General features: G+C 44.9%; 1 long non-coding RNA gene across 2 annotated transcripts in view; it reads right to left on the bottom strand.

Annotated features, from left to right (window-relative positions):
* Positions 1-5,370: 5,370 nt before the first annotated feature.
* LOC117075328 overlaps positions 5,371-21,782 on the bottom strand; it is a 68,363-nt gene continuing 51,951 nt past the window's right edge. Inside the window, exon 3 of one of the 2 annotated variants that reach the window (XR_004433968.1) lies at positions 5,371-6,133. This is a non-coding gene — a long non-coding RNA (uncharacterized LOC117075328). Of the gene's footprint in view, positions 6,134-18,377; positions 18,471-21,782 lie in introns of those variants that run through there. The other variant, XR_004433969.1, reaches the window with a different exon arrangement.

Raw genomic sequence — 21,782 nt, 5'->3', positions numbered from 1 at the left:
TAGGGCCATGTTGGCCATGCTCTCAGGACACAAGCCCAGTCACTCCTGCCTGCTTTCTCCCAAGGTGACCCAGTTAGACAGTGCCAGCTTTGTTGGGGGCTGCTGAGTGAGGTGAAAATCCTGGCCTGCATCAGGCTGCCTGGGCATGACCCCTGCTCCAGCAGCCATGGGAGGGGAGCAGAAGGGGCAGGGGAGAAAGAGGGTGCTAGTGGGAAGGCTGGGACTTTGAGGAGGAAGTGGGTTTGTGGTAGGGAGAGGGTGGGGTAAAGAAGAGGGATGGGCAGAGCTTGAGAGATTTTTAGCAGGAAGGAAGGCAGTTGAGCAAAAAAAAAAAAAAATCCACTTGTGTCTTATTGGCCTCTTGCTGTCATTTGCTGAAAATGAGGACTCAGATAAACCAACACAAATCTTCTCGGGTATCACATAACTCAGGCCTTTCTCTTTTTGTGTCTTTTGTGGGGCATAAGAGAGGTGTGGTCTTATCATTGTCCTATATGCAGCTCCAAAAAAGAAAAAATGGGCTGTGTTTTTCAGATGGTCAGACCATCAGACCAAGAACTAACATGCGTTTTTCAGCCTAAAAGTCTTGTTGCACAACCTGGTGGTATTTCCACAGGCAATTGAAGTAACTCTGCTCTTGAAATCCTGCCCCATGTGACTTTTTCGTGTTTGTTAGCCCAGTAACTAAATAGTCATGACAGGAAAAGAATACCCTTGTTCTGTGAGGCAGGGACCTGGGAGGTCAGCAGGACCCCGTGGACATCTCCAGGGAGGGCACATTATATCCTGTGTACTTGGGACGGGGAAACAGAGCTGCTCCCGACTCTCAGGGGCCTAGCTTAATGCTCCGTGTCGTTCTTCAGCCACACAGTTATCCAATCGAGAGGCAGCTGGGTGTAGACAGAATGACTCTAGAGCCATGCCCCATGGAACACTGGGCAGGTTCTCCTATCACAACAGGAAGCAAAGTCACAGGAGAGCAGGATGTCAAAAGTGAGATTTCTTCAGCACCTGTGGAGATACCAACTTGCCTCCTCACCCTCCCCCATAGTTTCATCTTTGCTAGATCACTCACTTTCCCAGATTCATTTTCAGACCTTCATCCTCAAACTTCAATCAGGTTTTATATGGGGAAGGGGCCGGGGTGAATGATTTCACCCCAGTGGATCTATTTGATTCCTCATCTCCTCATCTCACCCTTGAAATGGCCTATTGTTTGGAACAGTCTATTGTTTGAAATATCTCAGCTTGGCTGCTCTGTTTTCACCTCATTTTGCACGTTCAAAATCAACCCCTAATCCTCATCTTCCAAATCATCTCAGTTTCCTTATTTCCATTAAACAGGACTGCCATTTATCCTGTTGTTCAAGTACTACTTTGCCTCACCCATACTAGCTTCATAAATGGTCACCAGCAGATTCTGCTGATTCTTGATTCATCTGAAATGTCCCTTGTCACTGTCACTCCCTTACAATGCAAGCTTTTATCACTTCCTCATGCCTGGACCTGGGTAACAGCCCCTTATCAGACCTCTCGGACTCATGCCAGCATTATCCACATTAATCTGCCTGGAACACAGATTGCATCACTCTCTTTGCACAGAAGCATCATCATTGACTACAATACAAGGTCCAGCTGGGCGCCCAGCCTGGCATTCCCTACATTCTTCTGCAGTCTGGCCACCAACTTCCACAGGCAATCTCCCACCTCCCCCAAAAGATACCCACACTCCTGCCATGCTGTTTTAATACCACGCCCTACCTGGTATGGGAGATGCTAACACACAGGAAGGGAGAGAGGGAGGGAGGGAGGAAGGGAGGAAGGAAATGAACAGCTCCATCTCTCCCGCAAATCTTTCTGCAGTGGCTGTAGTCCTTGCTACTACCCCTTGTCTGAACTCCACCATCAGTGTCTACGCCATTTATTAAAAAACAGACAAGCTACAGGTGATGTGCAGGTGTGTTTGAAAAAAAATAAAAAACAAACAAGCAAACCACTTTTATTATAAAAATTTCCAGACTGACTCCTATGTCTGGAACTCCTATGACCCCATAGACCAGTTTCAATAGCCATCAAGTTTGCCATACGTATTTAATCTATCCTCCCTTTATCTCCCCACCTTTTTGCTTTTTGGCTGAAGCTTTTTTTTTTTTTTTCTTTTTTTGAGACAGAGTCTCACTCTGTACCCCAGGCTGGAGTGCAGTGGCACGATCTTGGTTCACTGCAACCTCTGCCTCCTGGGTCCCAGTTCAAGCAATTCTCCCGCCTCAGCCTCCCGAGTAGCTGGGATTACAAGAATGCGCCACCTTGCCCAGCTGATTTTTGTATTTTTAGTAGAGATGGGGTTTCACCATGTTGGCCAGGCTGGTCTTGAACTTGCCTGACCTTGAGATCCACCCGCCACGGCCTCCCAAAGTACTGGGATTACAGGCGTGAGCCACCGCGCCCAGCCTGCTGAAGCATTTTAAAGCAAATTATAGGCATTATGTCAACTTACTCCCAAATACTTTAGCATGCATCTTAGAAAGGGTATTTTCTTCTATCACCACAATGCCAAAATTGGATAATACCTTCTTATCTACAGTCTATATTGAAGTTTCCCAAACTGTTCTTTTTAGAAGTTCATTTTCAGAACTTGGTGCAGTGGCTCACACCTGTAATCCCAGCACTTTGGGAAGCCGAGGCAGGCAGATCACCTGAGGTCAGGAGTTCCAGACCAGCCTGGCCAACATGGCGAAACCCTGTCTCTACTAAAAATACAAAAATTAGTCAGGCATGGTGGCGGGCGCCTGTAATCCCGGGCACGGTGACTCACACCTATAATCCCAGCACTTTGGGAGGATTGTACTTAGTTATGTGGTAGAGGTCTCTTTTAAATCCTTTTTTTTTTTTTTTTTTTTGAGATGATTTCGTTCTATCTATCACCCAGGCTGGAGTGCCGTGGCACAATCACTGCTCACTGCAACCTGAACCTCCCAGGCTTAAAGCGATCCTCCCACCTCAGCCTCCTGAGTAGTTGGACTACAGACATGCACCACCATGCCTGGCTAATTTTTGTATTTTTTGTAGATACCAGTTTGTTGTTGTTGTTGAGACAGAGTCTCATTCTGCCACCTGGCTGTGGTGCAGTGGCATGATCTCGGCTCACTGCAGCCTCCACCCCCCAGGCTCAAGCAATTCTCCTGCCTCAGCCTCCAAAGTAGCTGGGATTACAGGTGCACACCACCTAGCCCAGCTAATTTTTATATTTTTAGTAGAAACAGGGTTTCACTATGATGGCCAGATTGGTCTTGAACTTCTGACCTCAAGTGATCCACCTGCCTCGGCCTCCCAAAGTGCTTGGATTACAGACCTGAGCCAACGTGTCTGGCCCAGGATTTTGCTATGTTGCCCAGGCTGGTCTCTAAGTCTTGTCCTCAAGCAGTCCTCCCGCCTCCATCTCCCAAACTGCTGGGATTACAGGTGTGAACCACCACGCCCAGCCCTTTAACTCCTTTTAAGCTACAATAGTCTCTCCTTTACTCTTCCCCTTAATTGTCCTGTAGAATGTCCCGCATTCTGGATCTGCCCTGTGGTATCATTTATATATAGCCTACAATCCTAATACCTTGTCTTTTTTTTTTTTTTTTTTTTTTTTTTTTTTGAAACAGAGTCTCATTCTGTTACCCAGGCTGAAGTACAGTGGCAGGATCTCGGCTCACTGCAACCTCCACCTCCCAAGTTCCTGCCTCAGCCTCCTGAGTACCTGGGATTACAGGTGTGCGCCACCATGCCCAGCTAATTTTTGTATTTTTAGTAGAGGCAGGGTTTCACAATGTTGGCCAGGCTGGTCTCGATCTCCTGACCTCAGGTGATCCACCCACCTTAGCCTCCCAAAGTATTGGGATTACAGGCGTGAGCCACTGCACCCGGCCTTGATCTATCTTTGATCTAACTTGGTATATGTAATTATAGACTCCCAAAGAAAAAGTCTCGTGTGTGAGTATGTGCAAATGAATGCATACCTGTGTACAAAGAGTTTTCCACATACTACATCCTCAATAAACACCCACTGAACAACATTTATTAAGTCTACTACCTGAAGAATTGTGTACTAGGGAGAAATATAGAGAAAAAAGGAGACAGATTCCTAACCTTGGTGTTTCTAGTCCTGTTTATACAGGACAGTGGTTCTCAAACTGAAGAAGGCTTATTACAAACACAGACTGCTGGGTCTTATCCCCAGAGCTCCTGATTCAGTAGGCCCTGGGATGAGTCCTGAGAATCTGCATTTCTAATAAGTTCCCAGATGTGCTGCTGGCCTAGGGGTCAATCTTTGAGAACCATTAATATCAGACATGAGCTTCAAAAAGTCTCCCACAGCCCCTGGTGCCCAGGCCACTTATACAGTACTGATTCCCTAGGCTGCCACTTCTGAGGTCTCTCTGAACTCAGTGAGTGGCCTGATTGTCCAAACTTTCTGGTAAGAAGGAGCTACTGTGAAGATATGTCCTCCTGGTGGGGAGGGGTAAGATGATGGTGCTGACAGTAGGGTAGAAAAGTGACTTCCTGATACAGATGAAAAGGGTCAGCTACATTTTTTGAGTCCCAAAAAGTCTGAAAGGCATGATGGGCAGCAAAAGCCTTTCCCAGACCAGATCCTGATAGCTCTGAGCAAGGGTTTCAGGGCATAAAGGGTATGCCTGCTCCTTTGCCTCCTACAGTAATTCATGCCATCCCTGCACAGGACTACTGCAGGGCAAGATGTGACTCAGGCTTTTTGCCACTGCTTCTGCTCCAGTATCTGCCATCCAGATATGGAACAAAAAGATATCCTTTGGAAGCAGTGGGCAAAATGAAAAAAACTTTAAAGTCTTTTAAGACCATCCTATTAAATTGAATCAAAGTGACTAAGTAAAAAAATGTTATTTTGCTCAATGCTCCCAACTAGACTTTTTTCTATCTCAGGCTTATTTCTTTTCCTGTAGACAATAGCTGTTTCTTAGTTTTCCTTATAATTCCTATTATTCTTTCTATCCCCTACCTTATTATTGGGGGACAGATTCCTTTTCTTTTCATCCACCCCTTATATTTGGACATTTCCCATGTTCTAAACTCAACCTTCATCTATTCTCACTAATAGACTCCCTTTGAGAATCTACTTTTTGTTTTTGTATTTTTTGTTTTTTTTTTTTGAGATGGAGTTTCGCTTCTGTTGCCCAGGCTGGAATGCAATGGTATAATCTTGGTTCACTGCAACCTCTGCCTCCTAGGTTCAAGTGATTCTTCTGCCTCAGCCTCCCTAGTAGCTGGGATTACAGGCATGCGCCACCACGCTCAGCTAATTTTGTATTTTTAGTAGAGATGGGGTTTCTCCATATTGGTCAAGCTGGTCTTGAACTCCTGACCTCAGGTGATCCCCTGGGCCTCCCAAAGTGCTGGGATTACAGGCTTGAGCCACCTCACCCAGTCCATTATCTACTTTTATAGCTTCAACTTTCCACTCATATGTTCATGGCTCCCCAAAAAAATATCTCCAGCCCAGAACTCTCTCTTGAGTTCAGACCATCATGCCAACTTCCTGCTGGATGTCTCCACCCGATGACCCACAGGTACCTCCAACTCAGTACATCTAATCCAACTTATTTTCTCCATCCCAATACTTACTTCTTATCCCCTTGCTTTATTCCTATCCCTGTTCCTCCAAACTCAGTGATGGCATCAACATCTCTCGAGTTGTTCAAGCTTGAAATCGTGGAGTTCTCTTTTCCTCACTTACCCTCTACCTAATTGTTCATCAAGACCCCTCTTTTCACTCTTGAAATATCTGGATAATTCATAATCTTCTTGCAATCTCCCCTGCCTCTGACTTAGTTCCAATCCTTATCATCTCTTTCCTGAGTAACTGCAGTGCAATAATGATAGCTGCTATATATTGAGTGCTTACTCTGTGTCAGAAACAGTGCTCAAATCCTTATATACCAACTACATCTGTTTTCTGCTGCTATAAAAAGATACCACAGACTGGGTAGTTAATAAAGAACAGAAATTTATTTGGTTCATGGTTCTGGAGGCTGGGAAGAGCAAGAGCACGGCACCAGCATCCAGCAAGGGCTTTGTGTTGCATTATCCCATGGCAGAAGGGCAAGAGAGTCTGTGAGACAAAGAGAAAGATGGGGACTAAATTTATCCTTTTATAAGGAGCCTATTCCCATGATAAATAGCCCACTCCCATGATAACAGCATTAATCTATTTACAAAGATGCAGCCATAACTTAATCACCTCTTAAAGGTTCTATCTCTATGAGACCATCCTGAGCAACGTAGCAAGACCCTGTTTCTACAAAAAAAAAAAAAAAGAGAGAGAGAGAGAAAAAAAGTGAAAATTAGCCACGTATAGTGATGTGCATCTGTGGTCCCAGTCTCAGTTGGGAGGCTGAGATGGGAGAGTTGCTTGAACCTCAGAGGTCAAGGCTACAATGAGCCGTGATTACACCATTGCACTCCAGCCTGGTCAAGAGAGTGAGACCCCATCTCAAATAAATAAAAAATAAAGGTTTTACCTCTTAAACTGTTTAATTGCAATTAAACAGATATTTTTGCCAATGGCAATTAAATTTCAACATGAGTTTTCAAGGGGATATTCAAACCATACATATACCTTAGATTTTTCCTTTTTGTTTGACTGTTTTACAATAAATATTATACCATAATTACTAATCAATGGGGTAACTATTATATCCCCATTTTATAGGTGAGAAAACCAAAGGCTTAAAAATACTAAGTAACTGGCTGGGCGCAGTGGCTCATGCCTGTAATCCCAGCACTTTCGGAGGCCAAGGTGGGCGGATCACCTGAGGTCAGGAGTTCGAGACTAGCCTGGCCAACATTGTGAAACCCTGCCTCTACTAAAAATACAAAAATTAGCTGGGCGTGGTGGCACACACCTGTAATCCCAGCTACTCAGGAGGCTGAGGAAGGAGAATCGCTTGAACCTAGGAGGCGGAGGTTGCAATGAGCCGAGATCTCGCCATTGCACTCTAGCCTGGGGGACAAGAGCGAGACTTCGTCTGAAAACAAACAAACAACAACAAAAAAAACAACTAAGCATGCCCAAGATCTCCTGCTTTCTGGTAAGTTGTGGAGACAAGAGCTTGTGTTTTTAAGCACTGCCATGTAGTGATGTGGTCCTGACCTTGGTGGCACTCTAGAATCACCTGGGGAGCTTTTAAAGACTACCATTTTCCCAGCCTCAACCCAGACTAACTGAATCAAAGTCTCTGAGGGTTTGGCCTGCACTTGGGTATTTTTTTAAAACTTCTTTAGGTGATTGTCATGGGCAGTCAATACTGAGAACCCTTGTATCTTTGTATGCAGAACCACTTTCTCTACTCCAATCCCACTCCACTCTGAATCTTCCTCCAGACTGCTGTCTAATTGTTCTTTTAAAGCACCGCAATGATGATGCAACTGTCCTGCTCAAGCACCTCCAGTGGTTCCCCTCTGCCTATACAATAGGGACCAACATCCTCAGTGGAGCAGCCAGACCCTTCTCAGTTTACATGCCCATCTGTGAGCCACTCTTCCCTTACTCTTTTTTTTTTTTTTTTTTGAGACAGAGTCTCACTGTCGCCCAGGCTGGAGTGCAGTGGTGCAATCTCGGCTCACTGCAACTTCCACCTCCCAGGTTCAAGCGATTCTTCTGCCTCAGCCTCCCGAGTAGCTGGGCTTACTGGTGCCCACCACCACACCTGGCTAATTTTTTGTATTTTTAGTAGAGATGGGGTTTCACCACGTTGGCCAGGCTGGTCTCAAACTCCTGACCTCAGGTGATCCACATGCCTCGGCCTCCCAAAGCGCTGGGATTACAGGTGTGAGCCAAAGACCTTCCCTTACTCTTTACCTGCATCTACACCACACACACGAGATTTTCAATACCCTTGCACATGTTATTTGCTCAGCCTAAAGTGGCCTTTTCCCCTTCCTTCCCATCCCACCCAACCTTAACTCCCTGACAAACAGCTCCTCCTTTTCCTTTGAGACAGTTACAATGTTATCTCTACAATTTCCCCAGGTAGTATTAATGGATTCTCTTTTGTTCTCTTTGTAATTTGCCTAATTGCTCTGATTTGCAATCATGTACTTACACATTTGTCTTCTTCAAAAGACGTTGAGCCTCAAGAAGATCTGTGTCTTGTACATATTTTTACCCCCATGGCCTAGTCCATGTCAGGCACTCAGTAAATGATGAAAGAATGACCTCTGCCCAGCTGTGCTGCCTACTGTCACCTGGTTCTGTCAAGCAGTGGTCAAGAACAGAGTCCCCAGAGTAAGATGAATCCAAATCCCAGTTCTGCTCCCTTACTAGTTGTGTGGCCACCCACTTGAGACTAACCTTATCTACTCTCTCTCTGGCTTAGTCTTCTCATCTGTAAAATGGGAATAGTGATAGTACCTACCTCATAAAGTGGCCATGAGAATTAAGTGAGGTTAATCTATATCAAGGGACAAGGGACCAGCACAATACTTAGCACACAGCAAGCACTCACTCTCCATTGTTATTATTATTAGCTTAGAAAACAGCCTTCTAATATATTGATACCACTTATGGAGAATTACATCTGTGTGTGTGTGTGTGTGTGTGTGTGTGTGTGTGTGTGTGTAGAAATACATGGGAAGGCCGGGCGCGGTGGCTCAAGCCTGTAATCCCAGCACTTTGGGAGGCCGAGATGGGCGGATCATGAGGTCAGGAGATCGAGACCATCCTGGCTAACACGGTGAAACCCCGTCTCTACTAAAAAAATACAAAAAACAAGCCGGGCGAGGTGGCGGGCGCCTGTAGTCCCAGCTACTTGGGAGGCTGAGGCAGGAGAATGGCGTAAACCCGGGAGGTGGAGCTTGCAGTGAGCTGAGATCCGGCCACCGCACTCCAGCCTGGGCAACAGAGCGAGACTCCGTCTCAAAAAAAAAAAAAAAAAAAGAAATACATGGGAAAATGTCACTAAAGTGATACTTTATGGTTTTTTAACTTATATTTTTCTTTACTGTTTGACTGTTTCACAATAAATACCAATTTTTATATATACACTTAGCCACTCTAACTCCCAGAATACACCCATACATACACACAAACACTCCAGCCCATAATATGCATATACAAACCGCACCAACATACAGACACAACCACATATACTCCCTCAGGAGGCAGAAACTCTGAATTCAGATGTGACCCAAGCTCAGGGACATTGAAAACATGCCTACATAGTGGGAATGTTTAGACTGTAGGCCATCTCTGGCTCACAGCCAGTAGTGGAACAGGCACTCCACCAGCTCTGGAATAAGAAAGTGGCATCCTATCCATCCAAGCCTTTAAGTAAACACCCAACCTGGATGTCTGGAGACAGACCCCCTTATGAACTGCAGGCCATGGAAGAGAGACCCATCTAGGCTGATTTCTCTCGCTGGGTGGAAGTGTGGAGGTGAGTAGCAGAGGGCTGGACCCACCGCACAACACACAGAAGAATGCTGGGAAGTTAACTATCTTTCAGACCATGCTGTTCAGAGGAAAAGGAACTGTCTAACTACTGTCAGAAAATGATTTACTTTTAATCCCAAAAGCTTAGGAAATGCTAGAAGAACTGGATGGATGGAGCGAAATCCTACATTTTAATTAGAACTTCCTGTTTCTTTCACTGAAAAAGAAAACTTGTAATGACTTTTGAACTGGCCTTAGTGCTTAGACTGCACTTTCACTATAGTTTTACACCAAATGTATTATCATAATTAGCCTACTCCATGTTAGAATGTATTGTGACCAAGAAATATCAGATGCCACAATGACTTCCAGAAATCAAACCTGCTTCTCTGTTGCCTCAGAAATGAGGCAAATCTTTGGACCCATGTACCAACCCTGACATTTGGAGAAGAATCTGGGGAGATCCGTAGCAAACAGAACAGAACCCTATCCAAGGTTGAAGACTCTCATAGGTGAGCACTGGTGCCAGGCCCCTGTTATACACCCAGTTTGGAGTCAGGTAGGGAGAGTACAGCATCAGGAAGAACTTATAGCTCCCCAACTTAAGGCAGCAAAGAAAGGGAGAATCCCTTTGCTTAAAAAGACATGGTCTCAGGTTGGGTGTGGTGGCTCATGCCTGTAATCCCAGCACTTTGGGAGGCTGAGTCGGGTGGATCACTTGAGGCAAGGAATTCGAGACCAGCCTGGCCAACATGGTGAAACCCCATCTCTACTAAAAATGCAAAAAAAAATTAGTCAGGAGTGTGCCTATAGTTCCAACTACTTGAAGAGGCTGAGACAGGAAAATTGCTTCAACTCAAGAGGCGGAGGTTGCAGTGGGCCAAGATCTCGCCACTGCACTCCATAGAAACAATTAGAAGAACGTATCTAGCATTCTTTTTTTTTTTTTTTTTTTTTTTGAGACGGAGTCTCGTGCCCAGGCTGGAGTGCAGTGGCCGAATCTCAGCTCACTGCAAGCTCCGCCTCCTGGGTTTACGCCATTCTCCTGCCTCAGCCTCCCGAGTAGCTGGGACTACAGGCGCCCACCAAATCGCCCGGCTAGTTTTTTGTATTTTTTAGTAGAGACGGGGTTTCACCGTGTTAGCCAGGATGGTCTCGATCTCCTGACCTCATGATCCGCCCGTCTCGGCCTCCCAAAGTGCTGGGATTACAGGCTTGAGCCACCGCGCCCGGCCATCTAGCATTCTTTCTTGGTGTATGGAGATCCTGTGTCGAAGTCTGCAGAAATATGTAACTGACCAGGACTACCATGTACAGACACAGAGGTTGTATAGTATGTGATCTATACAACCCACCTTCCACACTTAGAATGTGTGCTGCACAACTTAGCACTGAATTATATACTGTCTCCTGTAACACAGATGATCCCAATCATCACCAGGCAAATGAGAAACAATTCAGGCAATAAATGAAGAGAAAGTAGCATTAATAATAAATATTTTACTAACTTGCAACTTCCTTATGTGAATCAAGACCTCAGCTGTTCTTCTGCCACCTCAAATTTCCCAGTTCTTTCTTTTCTAAAATTGAGGTTTATGTATGTAATTACACATCATAAAATGTACCATTTTAAGGTGTACAATTCAGTGGCTTTTAGTATTTCACAACTCTGTGCAACCATCACCACTATCTAGTTCCAAAATATTTTCATCACTGAAAAAGACACCCCTACCCATGAAATAGTCACTTCCCATTAATTCCCATCTCCTCCCAACCTCTGGCAACCATTAATTTGCTTTCTGTCTCCATGGCTTTGTCCGTTCTGGACATTTCATATAAATGGAACCAAACAATATATGGCCTTTTATGACTGGCTTCTTGCCTTAACATGCTGTCAAGGTGCATCTATGTGGTTGTATGTATCAGTGCTTCATTCATTCTTCCAGGTATTTCTGGGCATCCCAGATGATGGTTCTCATGCACTCAGGCCTAAGTCTGCTCATGCACATCTGCCCCCCAGAAACCACCTGGAAGAAAGGCCTCAAAGCTGCTCCCTCTGCCCCAAGGATGACATCCCAGAGGATGTCATTTTCCCACATGGGTTTCATCTCCTGATATTCTTCAAACTGCAAACCCTGAGGTGTCAAATGATACTCAGTTCCCATCAGTCCTCTCCTCTCTGCATTAGAGATATATTCTGTGCAGACATGGGGACACTGTCTCTCCCTGCTTGAGTGCTGCCCTTGAGAATGGTATTAGGCCATTCTTGCATTACTATAAAAACAAACAAACAAACAAACAAACAAAAAACAAAAAACCCTGAGGCTGGGTAATTTATAAAGAAAAGAAGTTTGATTGGCTCACACTTCTGCAGACAGTACAAGGAGCATGGTGCTGCCATCTGCTTCTGGTGAGGGCTGCAGGAGATTTACAATCATGGTGGAAGGCAGAGCCGGTGCAGGTGCCTCACATGGCGAGAGCAGGAGCAAGAGAGAGAGCCAGGGGAGGTGCCACACACTTTTAAACAACCAAATCTCATGAGAACTCTCTATCACTAGGACAGCACCAAGCCATGAGGGATTCTCCCCGATGACCCAAAGACCTCCCACCAGGCCCCACCTCCAACACTGGGAATTACATCTCAACATAAAATTTGGAAGGGACATCCAAACTATATCACCTGGGTCCTTAGGAAGGCACCATCTTCAGCTTTTAATTATGTCTCTTTCTGGTGTCTGAAGACAGGCCTGCACTTCCATTTCCCCATCTCTCTCACTCACTCTGATCCTAGAGACTTGGGTTGGGAGGGAGCCCAAGACAAAACAAACTCCCTGTCTTCAGCTAGGTTCCCTCAGAAGCACATCTTAAGACAAGAGTTGGTGTAGAAGTGATTTTTTTAGGATGTGTTCCCAGGAAAAACCAGTAGGGGTATGGGAAGGTGGAATGAGGAATATGTGGAATCCAGAAAAGGATATGGAATCAAGTGAAATCCCACAGAGGGTAACTTGAGCTCAGTCCCACAGGGCAGTGACAGTGTAAGTGAGACCTCAGAGTGGGGTGTTTACTTACTGCACCTGTCAGTCAGTGGGTAAGGCCTTCTCTCTGGGTGTGTAAAATCCAGACCCTTCAGCTCTCTGTGCCTTCATGCAAAGGGGATCCTGGCAGCCTGAGATCAGCCCTTTGACACAGAGATGCAGGTGCTGGCTGTTAGAAGTGAAAGCACACATTTCTGCTATGCTGATTCTTGAGGTTTCTTTTTCCAACAAATATATCAGAACCTCCTACATCACAGTGCTGAGCACTTAGTATCTGTAATAGATAGACGGACAGAGAGAAAGAGAGAGAAGGAAAGAGAGAGAAGCTCCACTAGAGGCCTAAAAGTAACTTTTTACAGTCATAATTTTCTTTTGAATCATTTGAAAAAATAAGAGCACATTATATACATCTCTGGCTAACTCTTCCACTTACTGTACATACTTTGACATGTGCAAAAGAAAATGAAACCAGTAACTGCTAGATGGTTGACGTAAAGAAAGGAAACACAGGCCAGGTGCATTGGCTTAGGCCTGTAATCCCAACACTTTGGGAGGCCGAGGTGGGTGGATCACCTGAGGTCAGGAGCTCAAGACCAGCTTGGCCAACATAGTGAAACCCCATCTCTACTAAAACTACAAAAATTAGCCATGTGTGGTGGCGCACACCTGTAATCCCAGCTATTTGGGAGGCTGAAGCAGGAGAACTGCTTGAACCTGGGAGGTGGAGGTTGCAGTGAGCCGAGATTGCACCACTGCACTCCACTCCAGCCTGGGTGACAAGAGCAAAACTTCATTTCAAAAAAAAAAAAGGAAACACAGACACTCAGGGAAATCTGCTTCATGAAGTTCCAGGTGACGAAGTTGATTGTTTCACTTTGTTAGTGTCCAGTGTTTGATAAGCCAGGGATGCATGATAATGTTGTACTTCTCACCCTGGGTGTTGGAGGAGGCTCCCTCTCTGGTGTCTGGAATGAATCTTATTTTCTTTCTTCTTCTTCTTTCTTCTTTCTTTCTTCTTCTTCTTCCTTCTTCTTCCTTCTTCTTCCTTCTTCTTCTTCTTCTTCTTCTTCTTCTTCTTCTTCTTCTTCTTCTTTTTTTTTTTTTTATGGAGTCTCGCTCCGTCACCCAGGCTGGAGTGCAGTGGCACGATCTTGGCTCGCTGCAACCTCTGCCTCCTGGGTTCAAGAGATTCTCCTGCTTCAGGAGAACCCAGGGAGCAGAGAACATAGCTCTGTAACTAACTTGGGAATGCTGCCGAACTTCTTTGTTTTTCTCTTTCCTCAGTTGCTTTGCCTCCCTCCCAAGGCTGATGTAAAGATGATATCAACGGATATAAAAAGACTTTGAGAAACAAGGTATAATGTATTATTTTAAATAGTTTTTTGATTTTTACAAAGAAATATCAGGTAATGGAGAGGAAAACATTCAAAGAATGAGACTGAGAAGGTTCCCTTGCATCCTCAATGAAGTCTCAGTCTCAGTGGGAATTCACCATGACCCCAGATCTGGCCTGTGACTGTACATTCATTAACCCCACCATTAACAGCTACTTTGGACCTTCCAGGCAACAGCTGGACTAATCAATAAAGGTCCATGAAGGGTCCGTGGCAGAACTAAGGTCAGGAGAGAAGGCAAAAGGGGAATACAAGATAGAGTGAGGGGGGACAACAGAGGAAAATGGATGAGAGAGAGAGAAGGCAGCGGTCTGGGTGAGGTCTGGGGGAGGTAAATGCATTAAGAAGTAAGGAGTAAAGAACAAATAGGAAACAGAGGTGACCATGCTGGACAAGGACAGACACCATTAGCAGCTCTTCCTGTGACATTCACAACCTGGGCTTCTCTAGTAGAGGCCACATCAGTCACATACTCTTCACAGCCCTGTTCCCAACTCTCAACCTGCCTTTCTAAATTATTTAAGGGGAAAAGAGTTGGGGAGGGTCTCCAAGAAAATCTGACCTTGACCCCCACAGCTCTCCAGCAGGTTTGGGCAGAAGGTGGCTAGGAGAGCCCGGAAACAGAGCCCTGATCCGGCTGGTAAACAGAGGGCCCTCAGTGAGCATGCCAGCCTGTAAATTGTCCTTTTGTTTTGCAGGCTTTACCGAACACGGTTTTATTTCATGTGACTGTGCTATTTCAGGAGGAGTAAATATTGCCGGCGGTCTGTTTAAAAAGACCAATGACCTGAAATGTTGTGGGTTTTTTTGTCTTTTCTTTTCCATTTGAATTATCTCCAACAGGCAGGCTTGCCCAAGGATCGTGCAGTTTTAACTCACTGGCTTTTGGTTATAACTTTCCCTTTTTGTCTCGTGATATGCTGGACTGGCAAACAAGAGAGCAAAAGATATGAAGATAAAGAGGCGAAGAGCTGACCTAGGCTCCAGGAAAGAAGTGGGAGATGTCTAGGGTGTAACCCGGAAGAGGGTAGGGAGCCATAGGCTCTCTGCTGCCTTCACTGTTTCCGGAGCTGGTGTTTGACCTATAATTATAGTCTCTTTCCTCTGATTTCCTCTGTGAAAATAGCAACATTCAGACTAAGCGCAGAGTAGAAAAAACGCACTGCATAAAGGATCAAGGATTTATAAATATGGTCAAAATTACAGGATTGTTACCCCCGTGGTTTAGTTCTCTGAAGAGAAGGTTGGGAAGAGACAGCACAGTTCTTCAAACTTGACTCAGGTCTTAAAATACCTAGGTTGGCCTCTTTGGGGGCCAAGTCAGGGAGAGATTCACTGCAATTATTTTTTCACTGGATGTCAAAACATTGTAAAAATGGATGTCCCTGGCCAGGCACAGCCCACTCGCAGGATTTTTATTTTCACTTCTTAAGAATTCTCACTCATCATCTAATTGTTCTGCCTCCTCATCAAACTTATTATCTCTAAGGAGTAGCTAGGGGTGAAGGATATCCTGGTCTTAGCCCACTACCTCCCAATCTTCTAAGACCTGCTTTTCCCCTAGACAATGTGTTCATGTTGGAAACATCATGTTCTTAGATGACCCAGAACCTGGTCACAGCTGGAACACATATTGGCCCTCCCATTGGGATTTCTTAACTTAGAACAAGTGAAAGATCAGCTAAGTTCATCTCTGATGATAGAAACTGTCCTATGGAAATATGGCCATGGAAATGGAGACAGCCTGTCTGCAGTAAAAGAGAAATGAAGCAACCATGAGTGAGAAAGAGATGTACAGTAGAGACAAAGGCCGGCACAGTGAAGTCCCTGGTGCTTGTGGTTCCTGAGGCCCAGCTCCATGTTTTCCTGACCTTTTCTTAGTTTGGATACTCAACCTTTCTATGGATTCCATAAGCTAATACATTCCCTCTTTTACTAAACTAGTTCAAGGGGAATTTCTGATGTGTGTAGCCAAAAGTCTTAACCGATGCAATACAGTTAATGCCAAGGATTCTCCGGGAGAGTTGACAAAGTAATGTGATCAGTGCAGCATCTCAAAACTGGTTTCACAAAAGGGTTAAGAGCGACGTTTATGGTATGCCGGCTTTGAACAACTATCACTACTCTACTTTTCAGAAAGATAAATGTTTGGAAGAGGAATGAAAATATCCCAAGCAGCATTTATGACCCAACAGCTGAAGAAGAGGAGGGGACATGGAAAAACCCTTGTGGCCTGGCCTCTGCCTTCATGTGGAATCACATATACGATTTCTAGGTAGGAGACTTCTAGCAGGGTCTGTAAGAATTATTTTCCCAGCACCCATCACAATGTCGTAACTCTCAACATTGGATCTGCAATCAGTTAAAACCCATGTTTTCCTCTCAGAAGAATAGTGACTGAAGCAGAGTAATTGGTTAGCATGACAACCTTTTCTATTCTTAGAGTTGGTACCTCCACTTGAAATGATTCCAAGCCTCTCTATGTGTCAATGAGGCAAATATAACAGCTTGTCATGATGGTGTGGAAAATGCCCTGGACTGGGCCAGGTGCGGTGGCTCACGCCTGTAATCCCAGCACTTTGGGAGGCCAAGGCGGACGGATCACCTGAGGTCAGGAGTTTGAGACCATCCTGGCTAACACGGTGAAACCCCGTCTCTACTAAAAATATAAAAAATGAACCAGGCGTGGTGTTACATGCGTGTAGTCCCAGGAGAATCACTTGAACCTAGGAGGCAGAGGTTGCAGTGAACTGAGATCATGCCACTGCACTCCAGCCTGGGCGACAGAGCAAGACTCCGTCTCAAAACACACACACACACACACACACACACACACACACACACGCACACACACAAAGAAAGAAAAAGAGAAAAAGGAAAGAAAATGCCCTGGACTGTGTCCAAGGACCTGGATTCCTACCAAAGTTTTGCTACTGAGCATTTATAGAACTACCTAAGCCTCTTGGTCCAGTTTCCTCATCTGCTAAATAAGGAATTGGGCTAAATGATCCCTAAAATCTCTTCCAGCTCTCATATGCCATGGCTCTAAGGTAAATTACTAGCCTAGAATCATTCTCCACAATGAATACTATTTGCTTTCCACCAAAAACAAGGGGAAAAAAGAGAGAAAGAACAAGAAATTCAGATATTTTGTTTTCTCGTATTTAAGGTGAGATGATTCTTTTTATAAAATTAAGATTATTTCTAACATCATTAGATCTTTTAAAAATAACAGGTTTATTACATAAGAAATATATATTTACTGTAGAAAAATGTAAATACACATAAGCAAAAAGAACTTAAATAACCTAAAATCCTTCCTATCAGAGACAACCTCTATTAATATGTTGATATATAAATGAAAATGTTTTTCTATACACACATATACATTTTTCCTTCTGAAAATAGGATCAGACTATTCATTCTGTTTTTCTTTTTTTTTTTTTTTTTTTTTTTTTTTTTTTTTTTTTTGAGACGGAGTCTCGCTCTGTCGCCCAGGCTGGAGTGCAGTGGCCGGATCTCAGCTCACGGCAAGCTCCGCCTCCCGGGTTCACGCCATTCTCCTGCCTCAGCCTCCCGAGCAGCTGGGACTACAGGCGCCCGCCACCTCGCCCGGCTAGTTTTTTGTATTTTTTAGTAGAGACGGGGTTTCACCGTGTTAGCCAGGATGGTCTCGATCTCCTGACCTCGTGATCCGCCCGTCTCGGCCTCCCAAAGTGCTGGGATTACAGGCTTGAGCCACCGCGCCCGGCCTCATTCTGTTTTTCAAGTTGATCCTGACATTTAGCAACATACTGAAAAAACATCTTTCTATGTTAATAAGTATACCTATATAGCATTGATTTTAACAGTTATATGGTAATCTGTTGTTTAGGTATATCACCTATGGCTGGATAGTTACATTTATTTTTCACTATTAACAATCTTATAAATATACTATGTGCAAACATGTATGTTTTTTAAGGCTTCTGAGTGCACAGCCGGCAGCAATTCAGCATAAGTAGGGAGGAGGAGCTGTCACATTCTTCTTTGTAGATGCATGCACTAGGCAAGCTCTTCCTAACAATCAGATGGTTGCAGGGAACCATTTGATTCCCCTATGCCACGTGACTCCCACCATCCTGGTCACAACTGATTGGATTGGTATCCTTTTCTCCCCTAAAAGCAAGCATCTGGGAGTGGCCCAAAGCCTATGAGGAGGCAGGAGACCCCTTCCCTGAGAGGGATTCCTACCCTGGGTGGTGGGTGGACAAGCTGAGCAGATTCTCCCTCAAGTCACTGAATACAACACACACAAGAGGCCTTTAGTCAGCAAGGGCAGGAGCAGGCAATAGTGGATTCCCCACAACCTCAGAGAGGAAGGAATTCTTTCCAGTGTGATTCTTAGAGCCGCCCTCCCTGGCTCCAGCTAGTTTAACCTGGAGGGTGAAGGGATGGCCTCCAGAGCCAGAGAACCCAGCTTTGGATCCTAGTTCCATCACCTCTTACCTAGAGGATCTCTGGCTGGTCCCTTTGCCTCTCGGATCCTGAGTTTCCTCTTCTGAAAACGAGGAGATCAACACCTACTACAAAAGGTCACTGTGAAAACTAAACAAAATAATATATTAAAAAGGCTTTAGAAGAATGCTTGGTATAGAATAGGTAGTATTATGCCTCTGCCAGGAAGGTGTGTTTTACCTAGAACCACAGGAGTTTAAATAGTGCTATAGGTCACTGATACCTGCAAGGACAAACTGGTGACTTCAATACTCTGCTATTATTAGTTTACTTTTTAAGTGATTCAATTTCCTGCACCAGCTTGGCAAACTCCTTGAGGGCATGGGCTCTGTCTTCTGTCCCATTCTACCCTCCACTGCGCCTTCGAAGGGTATAAGCTCCCAATCTGTGATTGATTCTGCTGATTGGTAAGAGTGTCTTTTCCTTTTTGAGCCAGCACAGCCAGTTTGAACCAGCGTAGTGGGCAGCTGGCCCGGCAGCCTAGCTGTCCTCCCTCCATGACAGCCTTCCAGAAGTAACTCTCCCTGGAAGGCAGGCAGAATGCAGTGGCCCTCAGCAGCAAGCGGAAGCTTTGTGTTCAAAGCAGAGCCAGCCAAATTCTTGGGACTGGAAGTTGTCACCTATTTCAGTTTGCAGGCTTCAAAAAACATCCCCATCGAAGCTAACCCAGAACCTCCTATAGCATATGCCAGGGCTGACAAAATGTAGAGGTGCAAGTCTGTTTTAGGGACTCCTCCCTTCAGGAAGGCCTGCTTCCTGAGAAGGCCTGAAAGTCACACGCCCTGGCTTCCCTCTCTGGTATGTCCTGAGGCTAGAACCCTAGCAAATAAAGGGAATGAAATCATGAAGTCAGTGAAAGTTGTAGGTAGTTCTCACCCCTTCTGCCCCCTCTGAATTTGCCTCCTGGCCTACCTAGGCCACCAAACATGGGCCTTGGAGGCCTAATTGCCCAGCAGCTACCAAGACTCGGCTTCACACAAGCTGGAGAGAGGCTCAGCTAAACGGGACAACTAGAGAGGAAGGAGATCCTGAGTAGCAGCAGCAAGTTTGGAAGGTGTCAGAGCACAGGGATTCAAACTTTTTTTTTTTTTTTTTAACGTTCGTCTGTGCTGGGTATTAGACTGGGTATGTGGCATAATAATATGAAAAGCTAAGATATAGTACACACCATCTGCCAATTACTATGCCAAGCATTTTACACATATTAACTCATTTAATCATTATCAAAAACCATTGAAGTAGGTAGTATTATTATCTCTATTTTACAGATAAAGAAACTGAGGCACAGTAATTTAAGGTCTCACAGCTACTAAATGGCACACCTGGACATGCACATAATGCTACTGTTATGGTTTGAAACTGTCCCCTTTGAAATCCCCCTGTTGAAACTCACTCCCCAATGAAACAGTATCAGGAGGTGGGGCCTTTACGAGATGCTTGAGTCATGAGGGTTCTGCCCTCATGATTGGATCGACTAGTCCATTCCTGGGTTAATGGATAATAGGTTATCATTGTGTGAGTGGGTTAGTTATCACAAGAGTGTGTCTGTTATAACCAGGTTGGTTCTCTCTCATGAGTCCCCTCACCACGTGATGTCCCAAGCTACCTTGGGACTCTGCAGAGAGTCCCCACAACAAGAAGGTCCTGACTAGATGGAGTCCTTTGTCCCTGGACTTCTCAGCCTCCAGAACTGTAAGAAATAAATTCCTTTAAAAAAAAAAAAAGTATCTAGTCTCAGATATTTAGTTATAGCAACAGAAAGCGGACTAAGATACCTACTGGAAAGCTTTTCAATTATAAGTCTAAACATGATCATCTACACATCTATACATTTAATTCTCATAGTAAGTCTATAAGCTAGGTTAATGTGGTCTCACTTTACAGATGAGAAAACTGATGGTCAGAGAGGTTAAATATGTTCAAGTTCCATAAGCAACAAGTGGTGAATATCATGCCAGGCCTGTGTGGCTCCACCACACCCTGACACAAAGAGAACACCTTGCAAAAGAACAGGAAAATGCTCAGTGGGCTTAGGAAAGGAGGCCACTGCAAAACCACAAAAATTGGGAATATGCTACCCTGCTGGAGGTAGCACCCAGGCACAGCAAAGGGTGGAGGCTCCAGAACCAATCTGCTTACTTGCCCCATTGCAACTTTCAAATCACACCAATTAGCCATATTGGTGAACTGATTTAAATCTGATAGTGGCAGATTTCTAAATGCCTTTTAGAAAGGTGAACCTGGCAATGCTTAAAAACTGGCTCTAAATGCAGCCATATCTCAATAGAAAAATCTCCAAGCTTTACACTTTCTGCTCACTTTCTAAGCCATCTAATTTTTGTTTTTTCTTTTCTTCTCTCCTTCCCAGTTAGGATAATTAAGATCTTAGAATCATAGACCTGGAAGGAAGTTTAGAGATGACTTAGTGCCCCTCTGCTTGCTTTAAGTCTACTTACAGCAACAGTTACCTCCCTCTGTATGTTTAAACTTTTTCTCCCTGACAGAAGAAGGTTTGCCCTTGTGAATGGGGTTGAATGATCAGCTAGTGGCAGAGCTATTTTAAGGCATCTGCCTGGAATCCCACAATGAAGGCTGATGCAGAAGCCACCTCCTTAAAGATGGCTTTGTCTACCGACCCCCTACTACCACCACCACCCGCCCAGGTCCTCACTGGGCAAGGCCAGAGGGTCTACTCTGCCTTTTCCGAACCTAAAGGAGCTCTTGTAAGGGTCATCAGGAATACAGAAAGAAATAGGATCTATTGAGGAACTAACATGCAAATAATGACAGATAAGATTGTGTTAACACCTGTAATCCCAGCACTTTGGGAGGCCGAGACAGGTGGATCACGAGGTCAAGAGATCAAGACCATCCTGGCTAACATGGTGAAACCCTGTCTGTACTAAAAAAATACGAAAAACTAGCTGGGCAAGGTGGCGGGCGCCTGTAGTCCCAGCTACTTGGGAGGCTGAGGCAGGAGAATGGCGTAAACCCGGGAGGCAGAACTTGCAGTGAGCTGAGATCCAGCCACTGCTCCCCAGCCTGGGCGACAGAGCGAGACTCCATCTCAAAAAAAAAAAAAAAAAAAAAAAAAAAGGGATTGTGTTAACAGACTCTTGTAAGGAGTTTTATATGAGCACCCAAACCAAAAACTACCAGTGCCTGCAGAGATCCAGAAACCTCACCAAGGAGGATGCCCAGGAAAGGAACTGAGGCCCAGGGAAGCTGCAGGCTTGGGAGGCTACATGGTTTCTCCACTGAAGGCAGGCAGCACTGGTTTTGCAACCTGACTTTCCCCTTGCTAGCGTGGGACTACAACCAGTGACACACCTTGGCATTCCCAGCCTTTATTTTCATTGTGCAGCTGTCTGATTGGGTGGGTCCCTACACTAAAATGGAAAA

This window comes from Trachypithecus francoisi, unplaced genomic scaffold (assembly GCF_009764315.1).
Source record: "Trachypithecus francoisi isolate TF-2019V2 unplaced genomic scaffold, Tfra_2.0 Lachesis_group5, whole genome shotgun sequence".
Lineage (NCBI taxonomy): Eukaryota > Metazoa > Chordata > Mammalia > Primates > Cercopithecidae > Trachypithecus > Trachypithecus francoisi.
This window is presented reverse-complemented; position numbering and strand designations above follow the sequence as displayed.